Here is a 13072-nt window from a genome sequence, read left to right as displayed (position 1 = left end):
ACATGCCCTGCAAAAACAAGTTAGACGTCCTCTACTTTCTTGGTGCAAGTTTTATGTGGCTACTACGGGATTCTAGCAAGAACCGTTCTTACCTACACATCAAAACCACAACGATTTTTTGTCAAGTGTGTTGTTTTAACCTTCAACAAGGACCGGGCGCAATCAAACTCGATTCAACTAAAGATGGAGAAACAAACACCCACTAGCCACATGTGTGTGAAGCACGTTGATAGAACCAGTCTCATGAACGTGGTCATGTAATGTCGGTCTGGGCCGCTTTATCCAACAATACCGCCGAATCAAAGTAAGACATTGCTAGTAAGCAGTATGACTATTATCGCCCACAACTCTTTGTGTTCTACTCGTGCATATAACATCTACACATAGACCTGGCTGTGATACCACTGTTGGGGAACACAGTATTTCAAAAAATTTACCTACGATCACGCAAGATCTATCTAGGAGATGCATAGCAACTAGAGGGGAGAGTGTGTCTACGTACCCTCGTAGACCGAAAGCAGAAGCGTTTAGTAATGCGGTGATGTAGTCGAACGTCTTTGCGATCCAACTGACCCAAGTACCGAACGTACGACACCTCCGCGATTAGCACACGTTCATCTCAATGACGTCCCTCAAACTCTTGATCCAGTTGAGGCCGATGGAGAGTTCCGTCAGCATGATGGCGTGGTGACGGTGATGATGAAGTTACCGACGCATGGCTTCGCCTAAGCACTACAACGATATGACCGAGGTGTGTAACTATGGAAGGGGGCACCGCACACGGCTAAAAGATCAACTTGTGTGTCTTTGGGGTGCCCCCTTGATAACCCACAAGTATAGGGGATCGCAACAGTTTTTGAGGGTAGAGTATTCAGCCCAAATTTATAGGTTCGACAAAAGGGGAGCTAAAGAATATTTGAAGGTATTAGTAGGTGAGTTGTCAATTCAACCACACCTGGGGCTTAATTATCTGTAGCAAAGTGATCAGTAGCAAAGTAGTTTGATAGTTTTGATAGTAGTGACAACAATAATAGTAACAGTAATAGTGATAGCAGTAATTTGTAGCAAATGTAACAGTGATGATAGCATTAGTAACTTAGGAGAAACAATATGGAAAAGTTTGTAGGCATTGGACCGGTGACTTGTTGGATGATATTCATCATGAGACAGTTATAACCTAGGGCAATATGGCACTAGCTCCAGTTCATCAATATAATGTAGGCATGTATTCCGTAAATAGTCATACGTGCTTTATTAAAAGAACTTGCATGGCATCTTTTGTCCTACCCTCCTGTGGCAGCGGGGTCCATATTGGAAACTAAGGGATATTAAGGCCTCCTTTTAATAGAGTACCGGAACAAAGCATTAACACATAGTGAATACATGAACTCCTCAAACTACGGTCATCACCGGGAGTGGTGTCGGTGTCAAAACCGGTGGATCTCAGGTAGGGGGTCCCGAACTATGTGTCTAGGCTGGATGGTAACAGGAGACAAGGGACACGAAGTTTTACCCAGGTTCGGTCCCTCTTGATGGAGGTAAAACCCTACGTCCTGCTTGATTGATATTGATGATATGGGTGTTACAAGAGTAAATCTACCACGAGATCAGAGAGGCTAAACCCTAGAAGCTAGCCTACGGTATGATTGTATGTTGTGATTGTTGTCCTACGGACTAAAACCCTTTGGTTTATATAGACACCGGAGAGGGTTAGGGTTACACAAGGTCGGTTACAAAGGAGGAGATATCCATATACGTATTGCCTAGCTTGCCTTCCATGCCAAGTAGAGTCCCATCCGGACACGAAACGAAGTCTTCAATCTTGTATCTTCATAGTCTAACAGTCCGGCCAATGGAGATAGTCCGGCTGTCCGGAGACCCCCTAATCCAAGACTCCCTCAAGTGGGCCCAGTTGTTGTCACTCCGAGGGTGCCGGATAATAACACGTAGTAGGTGACTATAACTTGCAAGATCAGATCTAGAACATGGATATAATGATGATAACATAAACGGTTCAGATCTGAAATCATGGCACCCGGGCCCAAACTGACAAGCATTAAGCATGGCAAAGCCATAGCAACATCAATCTAAGAACATAGTGGATACTAGGGATCAGACCCTAACAAAACTAACTCGATTACATGATGAATCTCATCCAACTCCTCATCGACCAGCGAGCCTACGAAGGAATTACTCACTCCCGATGGGGAGCATCATGGAATCGGCGATGGAGAAGGGTTGGTGATGATGAAGAAAGAAGATCCCCCTCTCCGGAGCCCCAAACAGACTCCAGATCTACCCTCCTGAGGAAGAATAGGGCTTGGCGGCGGCTCCGTCTCGTGGATCGCGATAATTCTTTCTCCCTGATTTTTTTCTGGAAATATGTGATTTTATAGTATGAGGGGATCATCAGCGGGGCCACCAGGCGGGTACAACCCACCTGGGCGCGCCAGGAGAGGGGGGCACGCCCTGGTGGGTTGTGCCCACCTAGGGGCCCCTCTCTGGTGGGTCTTGGCTCTAGTAATTCTTATTATCGATATAAAAAATTCTCAAGAAGTTTCGTTCCATTCTGAGAACTTTTATTTCTACACAAAAACAACACCATGGTAGTTCTGCTGAAAACAGCGTCAGTCCGGGGTTAGTTTCATTCAAGTCATGCAAATTAGAGTCCAAAACAAGAGGAAAAGTATGAGAAAAAGTATATATGTTGGAGATGTATCAACTCCCCCAAGCTTAAACCTTTGCTTGTACTCAAGCAATTCAGTCGATAAACTGAAAGTGAAAAAGAAAAACTTTACGAACTCTTTTTTCTCTTGTTTGCATAAATAAGCTTAAACAGCACCCAGGTTTTCGGCCAACATTATAACTAACCATGTCAACAATAACTCTTAAAGATTATAATGACTCGTATCAATGACATAACCAGATAGCGAGCAATAATAAGATATCTCAAACGGCAACATGTTCTCAAAACAACCATGATATAATATGACCATAATGGTGTCTCGCTAGCCCTTTCCGAGACCGCAAAACATAAATGCAGAGCACCTCCAAAGTTCTAGCAGCGACTAAACATTGTAATTCATGGTAGAAAAGATCCAGTCATGATGCACCCAACATTAGCTACACACAATGCATAAATCATGACCAATGTGCTCTACTCAGTTTCTGGCGCTTGTTTTAGAAGGTGGTGACACAACATAAAAATAAATAGAAAGTCCCTTCATAGAGGGAAGCAGTGATTTGCAGAGGTGCCAGAGCTTAGTTTTTAAAACAGAGATAGATGATATTTTGAGACATGCACCCTTCTCATTCACTTCACAACCATCAGTTATCAACATCTTCCATGCTAAGCACGCTAGTGGTGGTTCCCAAGCAGTAAAAGTAAAGGTTTTGACTCCATTGGGAGTTTTTGTTTAATTATTGCAGAGATGAACTCTTTTTCATGTTTGCAGTTTGGGACTGGGCATCCCTATTACCGCCCATTTTCTCGTGCGATGGTGAGTGAATAAACACTCAACCTGAGAATAAACTTCTTAGCACGGAAGATATCGACCACCTCCTGTCGTTCATAGAACGATCCAGACACACAAAATGGATAATTTTTTTAGAAGTTTTTAGAGGTGGCACATGCAAATTTACTTAGGACGGCAGGGTAATACCGTATATAGGTAGTTATGGTGGACTCATCTGGAATGACTTTGGGTTCAAGGTTTTTGATGTACAAGCAGAATCCCCACTTAGTACAGGCGAAGGCTAGCAATTAAGATTGAGAAGCGGCCAACTAGAGAGCAACAATGATCATAACCATGCATTATGCATAAGTAACATTGGACACTAGCATGAGTAGGATATGAACACCATGAACATAAACATTATAGCGGCTATGTTGGTTTTGATTCAACTACATGCATGAACATGTACCAAGTCAAGCCACTTGAACATTCAGAGGAGGATACCATATCATCATACTACATCACAATCATTTTAATGATATGTTGATATCAAAGCTAAATCATTATTAACTCTCAGCTACTTATGCATGGCATGAGAAACTATAATCTCTAATTGTCATTGCAAACATGTTTAATCATAACGGGCTAAATCATGGACGCTAGGTTAAACATATTTACACAGATAAGACAAGTCGAGTTCATACCAGTTTCTCTTTGCCACAACCAGTTCATCGAATATCGTCATTATTGCCTTTCACTTGCACGACCGAATGATATGAAAATAATAATAGTGCAAGAGTGCCATGCACTAAGCTGGAATCTACAAACATTTTATTCAGCGGGAGAAGACAAGGTAAAATGGGCTCTTTATTAGTTCAACAATTATTCATACGAGAGCCACTCAACATTTTCATCGTGGTCTTCTCCTTGGTACAACTCGAATAAAAGAAAAGAATTTCAGAGAAACACACTGAAATATTTTTTGGAGTTTTTGGTTTTATTTAGCAAGCAAATAAAAGGGAAAAGCAAAAACGAGGAAAACTATTTACACGGGAAAGCTCCCAACAAGCAAAAGAAGAACAAGGAAATCTTTTTGGATTTTCTTTTTAGTACTACTACTAAGCATGCATATAAAGTAAATTAACTACGACTAATTTTTTTTGGTTTTTCTAAAGTTTTTCAAACAAACTAGAAGAAAGCAAGAAAATAAGTCTAAGCATGGATGATACAATGAAAAAGTGTGCACACCGACAAATGAAATAAGTAGACATGAATGTAAAGTCGGTGGAAACACGTACTCTCCCAAGCTTAGGCTTTTGGCCTAACTTGGTAGTGAATCAGTAGCCTGGAGGGTAGTAGGGATCCTAGGGAGCGGGCATTCACTCATCCCACTGCGGAGGTGCCTGGTGTGCTGCCTCAGTAGCAGCCTGAGCGTTCTGGTAGGCGATGATATCTGCTGGCATAATCCTATATCCGCCCTTGGCAACAGAATTAAACAAAGCAGGAGCAGGCAATGGAATAACATCATGAGTCCTCACACTAAAAATTAGGTTATACAGAATAGGGATGTGAGGAGATTCGATATCAATAAAATGGTGGTGATCCATGGCTGCACGGTCTAGGTAAACTTTAGTCAGAGGGAAATCATGAGGGCGTATCTCAACCTCGAAGTGAGCTGCCAAACGAGTAGCATAAATCCCACCATCTATTTCACCCTGTGAGTTCTTAAGATGGAGGCGGCGAGCCACAATAGCTCCCAAGCTATAGGTGTTGTCATCCTCTAGTGCTCGGCGTAAAACAGCAAAGTCTAGTGCATTGAGCGCACCTACTTTCTTTCTAGCAAGCAAGCAAGCACTTAGCAACAAATAAAGCAAAATAATGTACGGCAGGAAAGTGTATGCTAGCAACCATAGTGGCTGACACTCCTCTCTCATCACCCACTGTCAGAGTGCGATAAAAATCCTCAAACCCAGCCGGCCTAGGCTCAGCCAAGCTCCCATCAGACGGGATCAAACATATGTCACAAAACTTAGTAAGTGGTATCTGATGGGTTTTCAGCATATAAATCAAAGCTCACTTAAGGAGGATTATTTCTAGGCAAGAAAGTAAAGCTCTGAACAAAGATGTTTGTGAGGATGTGGTGCTGGTCACACTCATCTGCGATGAAGTCGGTGAGGCCGGCATTAGCAATATATTAGATGAAATCCTCAAAAATTCCAGCCTCTTGTAGGAACAGGGTGTGCGGCCATTCGCATGGCCGTACTTCCGCCAACCTCCGAGGGTGGAGATCATTATCAGAAGACTACCTAATAACACCCTTGGAGTTCTTCTTAGAGCCAAACTTCCTGAAGATATTCATGTCCGCATACAATTTTCTGAAAATAAAATTTTTTGAGTGACAAAAATTTGTCAACAAAACTTTGTAAGATAGATAGCAACTACTCATAGGGATACATAGAGGCCATAGTAAGCATTCAAACTACTTAGAACACTAATAATTCAACATGCAAGCACATCTACAGCAGCACCAAGAGTAGCTAATTATTCAAAGTATAAACCACAAAAACAAAAACTAATTGGACAAATGGTGTAGTCACATACCAAGCAACAATCCCCCGAAACAGTTTTAGAAACGGAGCTTCGAGCAAAGAGATCGAAATCCGCGGGTTTGAGCTCAAGAACACGGGATACAGAGCAATGGGGATTTTTTTTCTGGAGGTAAGTGATGATGTGGTCTGAAGAGGTAAGTGAGGGGGACCACGTGGGGACCACAACCGCCCAAGTGGGTTGTGCCCACCTGGTGCACCTCCCTCTGATGTTTATTGAACCAAAAATTCTCATATATTCAAAAAAATCATATTAAATTTTCAGGGCATTCTGAGAACTTTTATTTTTGGGTCATTTTTTTATTGCACGGAAAATTCATAAAACAGACAAAACATGGCATTTTATTTTATTTAACTAATAAAAACAGAGAATAAAAAGTAGGGATAGAAATTAGTGCTTACTAAATTCAACAACTTCATACTGTTCAAAAATGATCCATTAATAAGGTTGATCAAGTCTTATTAACAACCGCTTTTGATTAGCATGAAACCGAAGAACTTTTGTAAATCACTAATTTACCTCAATAGGGATATGCATTTCCCCAACAATATGCATTTCATATTTCTTTTTAACAGTAGGTAGAGGTATTTGAAAACTCCCAATAGTGATTGTCGGAGATTTTTCAATAACATTAATACCATTCACTTGGAATTGTTTCTTCGAAAAGTGCACTGTATGCTCATTACCATTAATATGAAAAGTGACCTTGATTTTATTGCAATCAATAACAGCCCCTGTAGTATTCAAGAAGGGTCTGCCAAGTATAATCGACATGTTGTCGTCCTCGGGCATCTCAAGTATAACAAAGTCAGTCAAAATAGTAACATTAGCAACAACAACGAGCACATCCTCACAAATACCGATAGGTATGGCAGTTGATTTATCAGCCATTTGCAAAGATATTTAAGTAGGTGTGAGTTTATTCAAGTCAAGTCTTTTATATAAAGATAAAGGCATAACACTAACACCAGCTCCTAAATCACACAAAGCAGTTTTAACATCATTCTTTTTGATAAAGAAATGTATAGTTGGTATTCCCGGATCTCCAAGTTTTTTAGGTACTCCATCTTTAAAAGTGTAATTAGCAAGTATAGTGGAGATTTCAGCTTCCGGTATTTTTCTCTTATTCGTGATGATGTCTTTCACATACTTTGCATGAGGAGGCATTTTCAAGATGTGAGTCAAGCGAGTACGCAAAAAGACTGGCCTCAAAATTTTAGCAAATCATTCAAATTCTTCATCATCATTCTTTTTACTTGACTTGGGTGGAAAAGGCATAGGTTTTTGAACCCACGGTTCTCTTTATTTATCGTGTTTTCTAGCAACAAAGTATCTTTTGTCATATCTTTTATTTTTAGGTTGTGGGTTATGAAGATCAACAGGTGGTTCTATCTCAACATCATTATCTGGTTCTCTTTCATTGTTTGGTTGAGAGTCTTCATGAACCCCATCATTAACTTTTTCATTATCATTAGGTGAGTGTTCATTACCAGATTGATTTTCAACATCAGAGATAGAAATTTTATTATCATTATCAGGAGGTTTCTCTATTTCAGGTTCACTAGAGGCATGAAAGTCCTATCATTTTTATTTTTATTTTTCTTCCTAGAAGGACTAGGTGCACTAGTGTTAGCTCTTTGTGAATCTTGTTCAATTCTTTTAGGGTGTCCCTCAGGATAAAGTGGTTCCCGAGTCATTTTACCTCCTCTATTTGCAACTCTAATAGCAAAGTCATGCACATTATGATTCATTTCATCTAGTAATTCTCTTTGAGATTTAGCAACTTGTTCTAGCTGAGTTTGTACCATAGAAGCATGCTTTCCAACACCTCTAACATCATTTAAGATTCTAAATAACAAGTCACTCAAGCGAGCAATCATATCAGAATTGTATTTCAATTGTTTCATAACATTTGCACTGAAGTGATCTTATTTTCTAATGTAGTTTTCAAACTCATAAAGGCATTAACTAGGATGCATATTGTGAGGATTATCATTATCATTGAACTTCATAAGAGAATTTACCTCTACCACCTTAGGCATTGGCGGTGTATTAAGCCCATATATTTCTTCAATAGGAGGTAAATTTTTAACATCCTCAGCATTAATACCTTTTTCCTTCATAGATTTCTTTGCCTCTTGGATATGTTCGGGACTGAGATATAATATATCCCTATTCTTCGGAGTGGGTTTAGGCGGTGGTTCAGGAATAGTCCAATCATCATAATTTTTAAATATGTTATTCAATAATTCTTCAACTTGAGCAACAATTCGTTCCCTGGAAACACAACTAGCACAACTATCTAGGAAGTCCCTAGAAGCATCGGTTAGTCCATTATAGAAGGTTCAAGTATTTCATTTTTCTTAAGAGGATGATTAGGTAAATCATTAAGTAACTGGCAAAGCCTCCCCCAAGCTTGTGGGAGACTCTCTTCTTTAGTTTGCACAAAGTTAAATATTTCCTGTAAGGCAGCTTGTTTCATATGAGCAAGAAAATATTTTTCAGAGAAGTAATAAATCATATCCTGGGACTATGCACACAACCAGGAGAAATAGTGTTGTACCAAGCTTTAGCATCACCCTTTAATGAGAAAGGAAATAGTTTGAGAATAAAGTAATTGCGAGTTTTCTCATAATGAGTAAAAAGGGTGGCTATGTCATTCAACTTAGTAAGATGTGCCACAACAGTTTCAGTTTCATAACCATGGAAAGGATCAGATTCAACCAGAGTAATTAACTCTGGGTCGACAGAGAATTCATAATCCTTATCATCAATAAAGATAGGTGAAGTAGAAAACTTAGGATCGCATTTCATTCTAGCATTCAGAGATTTTTCTTTATACTTGTGTAGTAATTTCTCTAGATCATCTCTATCATTACAAGCAAGAATATCTCTAGTTTCTTCTTCACTCATAACATAACCTTCCGGTACCTTAGGCAATTCATATCTAGGAAGGCTAGTTCTAGCCGGTGTTCCAGGAGATTCAGTTTCAAGCTCATAATCAGATTCAACAACATCATGTTGTATAACTCTAGGAATTTGTTTATCAAGAAATTCACCAAGTGGCACATCATCATTAAGCAAGGTACTAGCATCATCACAAGCATCATTCATAGTAGAAGTAGCATCATCAATAACTTGCGACATATCAGAATCAATAGCATGTGGTGGTGTTGCAAGTATACTTATAACAGAAGGTGAATATAAAGCAGAACTAGATGGCAGTTCCTTACCTCCCCTCGTCTTTGAGGGAAATATCTTAGTCTTAGCATCCTTCAGATTCTTCATAGTGATAATATGATAATAATCCCATGTGACTCAACAAATATAGTTATGCTCCCCAGCAACGGTGCCAGAAAAAGGTCTTGATAACCCACAAGTATAGGGGATCACAGAAAAAATTGAGGCTCGAGTATTCAACCCAAATTTATAGATTCGACACAAGGGGAGCCAAAGAATATTTGAAGGTATTAGCAGTTGAGTTGTCAATTCAACCACACCTAGAGATTAATTATCTGCAGCAAAGTGATCAGTAGCAAAATAGTTTGATAGTTTTGATAGTAGTGACAACAGCAATAGTAACAATAACAGTGAAAGTAGTAATTTGTAGCAAGTGTAACAGTGATGATAGCAGTAGTAACTTAGCAGAAACAATATGGAAAAGTTCGTAGGCATTTGATCGGTGACTTGTTGGATGATATTCATCATGAGACAGTTATAACCTAGGGCGATACAGCACTAGCTCCAGTTCATCGATATAATGTAGGCATGTATTCCGTAAATAGTCATACGTGCTTTATTAAAAGAACTTGCATGACATCTTTTGTCCTACCCTCCCGTGGCAGAGGGGTCCATGTTGGAAACTAAGGGATATTAAGGCCTCCTTTTAATAGAGAACTGGAACAAAGCATTAACACATAGTGAATACATGAACTCCTCAAACTACGGTCATCACCGGGAGTGGGCCCGGTTGTTGTCACTTCGGGGTTGCCGGATCATAACACGTAGTAGGTGACTATAACTTGCAAGATCGGATCTAGAAAATGGATATAATGATGATAACACAAACGGTTCATATCTGAAATCATGGCACCCAGGCCCAAAGTGACAAGCATTAAGCATGGCAAAGTCATAGCAACATCAATCTAAGAACATAGTGGATACTAGGGATCGGGCCCTAACAAAAATAACTCAATTACATGATGAATATCATCCAACTCCTCATCGACCAGCGAGCCTACAAAGGAATTACTCACTCCCGGCGGGGAGCATCATGGAATTGGTGATGGAGAAGGGTTGGTGATGGCGAAGAATGAAGATCCCCCTCTTTGGAGCCCCAAACGGACTTCAGATCTACCCTCTCGAGGAAGAACAGGGCTTGGCGGCGGCTCCGTCTCATGGATCGCGATAATTCTTTCTCCCTTGTTTTTTCTAGAAATATGTGATTTTATAGTATCAGGGGGGTCGTCAGCGGGGCCACCGGGTGGGTACAACCCACCTGGGCGCGCCAGGAGAGGGGGGCGCGCCCTGGTGGGTTGTGCCCACCCAGGGGACCTCTCGGGTGGGTCTTGGCTCCAGTAATTCTTATTATTGATATAAAAAATCCTCAAAAAGTTTCATTCCATTCTGAGGACTTCTATTTTTGCATAAAACAACACCATGGTAGTTCTGCTGAAAAGAGTATCAGTCCGGGGTTAGTTTCATTCAAATCATGCAAATTAGAGTCCAAAACAAGAGGAAAAGTGTGAGAAAATGTAGATATGTTGGAGACGTATCACCCCTCCCCATGTATATAAAGGGGGGAGGAGAGAGGCCGGCCATAGGTGTGGCGCGGCAAGGGGGGTCCTACTTGGACTCCTGGTCCAAGTAGGATTCGCCCCCCCCTTTCCTATTCCTACAAGGAGAAGGGGAAAGAGGAGAAGGAGAGAAGGAAAGGGAGCCCCCCCCAATCCTAACCCAATTCAGATTGGACTTGGGGGCGTGCACCACCACCTGGACGCCTCCTCCTCTCTTCCAATAGGGCCCATGAAGGCCCATTAACCCCTCGGGGGGTTCCGGTAACCCCCCAGTACTCCAGAAAATGCCCGAACCTATCCGAAACTAATCCGGTGTCCAAATATAACCTTCCAATATATCAATCTTTATGTATCAACCATTTCGAGACTCCTCGTCATGTCCATGATCTCATCCGGGACTCTGAACAAACTTCGGTTCATCAAAACACGAAACTCATAATACAAATCATCATCGAATGTTAAGCGTGCGGACCCTATGGGTTCGAGAACTATGTAGACATGACTGAGACATATCTCTGACCAATAACCAATAGCGGAACCTGGATGCTCATATTGGCTCCTACATATTCTACGAAGATCCTTATCGGCCAACCCGCATAACAACATACATTGTTCCCTTTGTCATTGGTATGTTACTTGCCCGAGATTTGATCGTCGGTATCATCATACCTAGTTCAATCTTGTCACCGGCAAGTCTCTTTACTCATTTCGTAATGCATCATCCCGTGGCTAACTCATTAGACACATTGCTTGCAAGGCTCATAGTGATGTGCATTACCGAGAGGGCCCAGAGATACCTCTCTAATACACGGAGTGACAAATCCTAATCTCGATCTATGCCAACTCAACAAACACCAGTGGAGACACCTTTAGAGCATCTTTATAATCACCCAGTTACGTTGTGACGTTTGATAGCACACAAGGTGTTGCTCCGGTATTCAGGAGTTGCATAATCTCATAGTCTGAAGAACATGTATAAGTCATGAAGAAAGCAATAGCAACAAAACTAAACGATCATTATGCTAAGCTAACGGATGGGTCTTGTCCATCACATCATTCTCCTAATGGTGATCTCGTTCATCAAATTACAACACATGTCTATGGTTAGGAAACTTAACCATCTTTGATTAACGAGCTAGTCTAGTAGAGGCTTACAAGGGACACAATGTTTTGTCTATGTATCCACACATGTATCAAGTTTCCGGTTAATACAATTCTAGCATGAATAATAAACATGTATCATGATATAAGGAAATATAAAATAACAACTTTATTATTGCCTTTAGGGCATATTTCCTTCAGGATGTTCTAACGGCAGAAGCATTGGCACTGAGGTTTGGCCTTACCCTAGCACAGAAGGCGGGGTGCAACCACCTTATTGTTAACTCTGATAATACGAAAGTGATTGACACGATGAAGAATGGAGGACAATCGGCGGGAGCGGCGATGGTAGTGTTCGATGATTGCTATTTTATGGCTTGCGAATTTACTATTAGTAGGTTTGAACATTGTAATAGGGAAGCAAATAAAGTTGCTCATGAAAATGCTAGGCTACCAAAATTCTGTGCGACTAGGGATTGGTTTGAGGAGCCTATGGTTGATATTGTATCCCTCCTTATTGATGATGTAACTGTTATTTCTAATTAATAAAGCTTAATGTTAAAACACTTGCAACATTGAAAAAAAATCTGTGAATCAGTAACCTTATTTTTTTAGCACATAGCTTCCTGCCCCGGTTTTCCAGAACCCCACCGGCGCCGAACCCAGTGACCCCCAACCCATCCCCCTTTGGCACATCATCTCCCTCGGTCTCGGCATGCTGGTGAACCTTGGATTTGAGCTCCACACGATGTCCATGTCAATGAAGAGAAGTGATGTATTTTACCAAATACCAAGCAAACATATGGTGCCCGTTGAGTTGAAAGATGTACTTTAAAATGCAGTGCTTATCCATTCTCGAATGCTGGAATATGAAATACAATTTTGAGAATAGAACAAAGAAATAATTGACCTATGCAAACAACTTCATGACAAAACACCAAACACACCCTGTATCTACAAAACAAAGAAATAAGTGACTGAAGTTTGTTCGGAGTCCTGGATGAGATCATGGACATTACGAGGAGTCTTGAAATGGTCGAGAGGTAAAGACTCATGTATTGGAAGGTTGCTTTCGGACACCGGAATGGTTTCGGGAAGTTTCAGATAAGTTTC

The sequence above is a fragment of the Triticum dicoccoides genome, chromosome 7A (genome assembly GCF_002162155.2).
Source record: "Triticum dicoccoides isolate Atlit2015 ecotype Zavitan chromosome 7A, WEW_v2.0, whole genome shotgun sequence".
Classification (NCBI taxonomy): Eukaryota; Viridiplantae; Streptophyta; class Magnoliopsida; order Poales; family Poaceae; genus Triticum; species Triticum dicoccoides.
The sequence above is the reverse complement of the archived record's forward strand: the minus strand, read 5'-3'. Positions refer to the sequence as shown.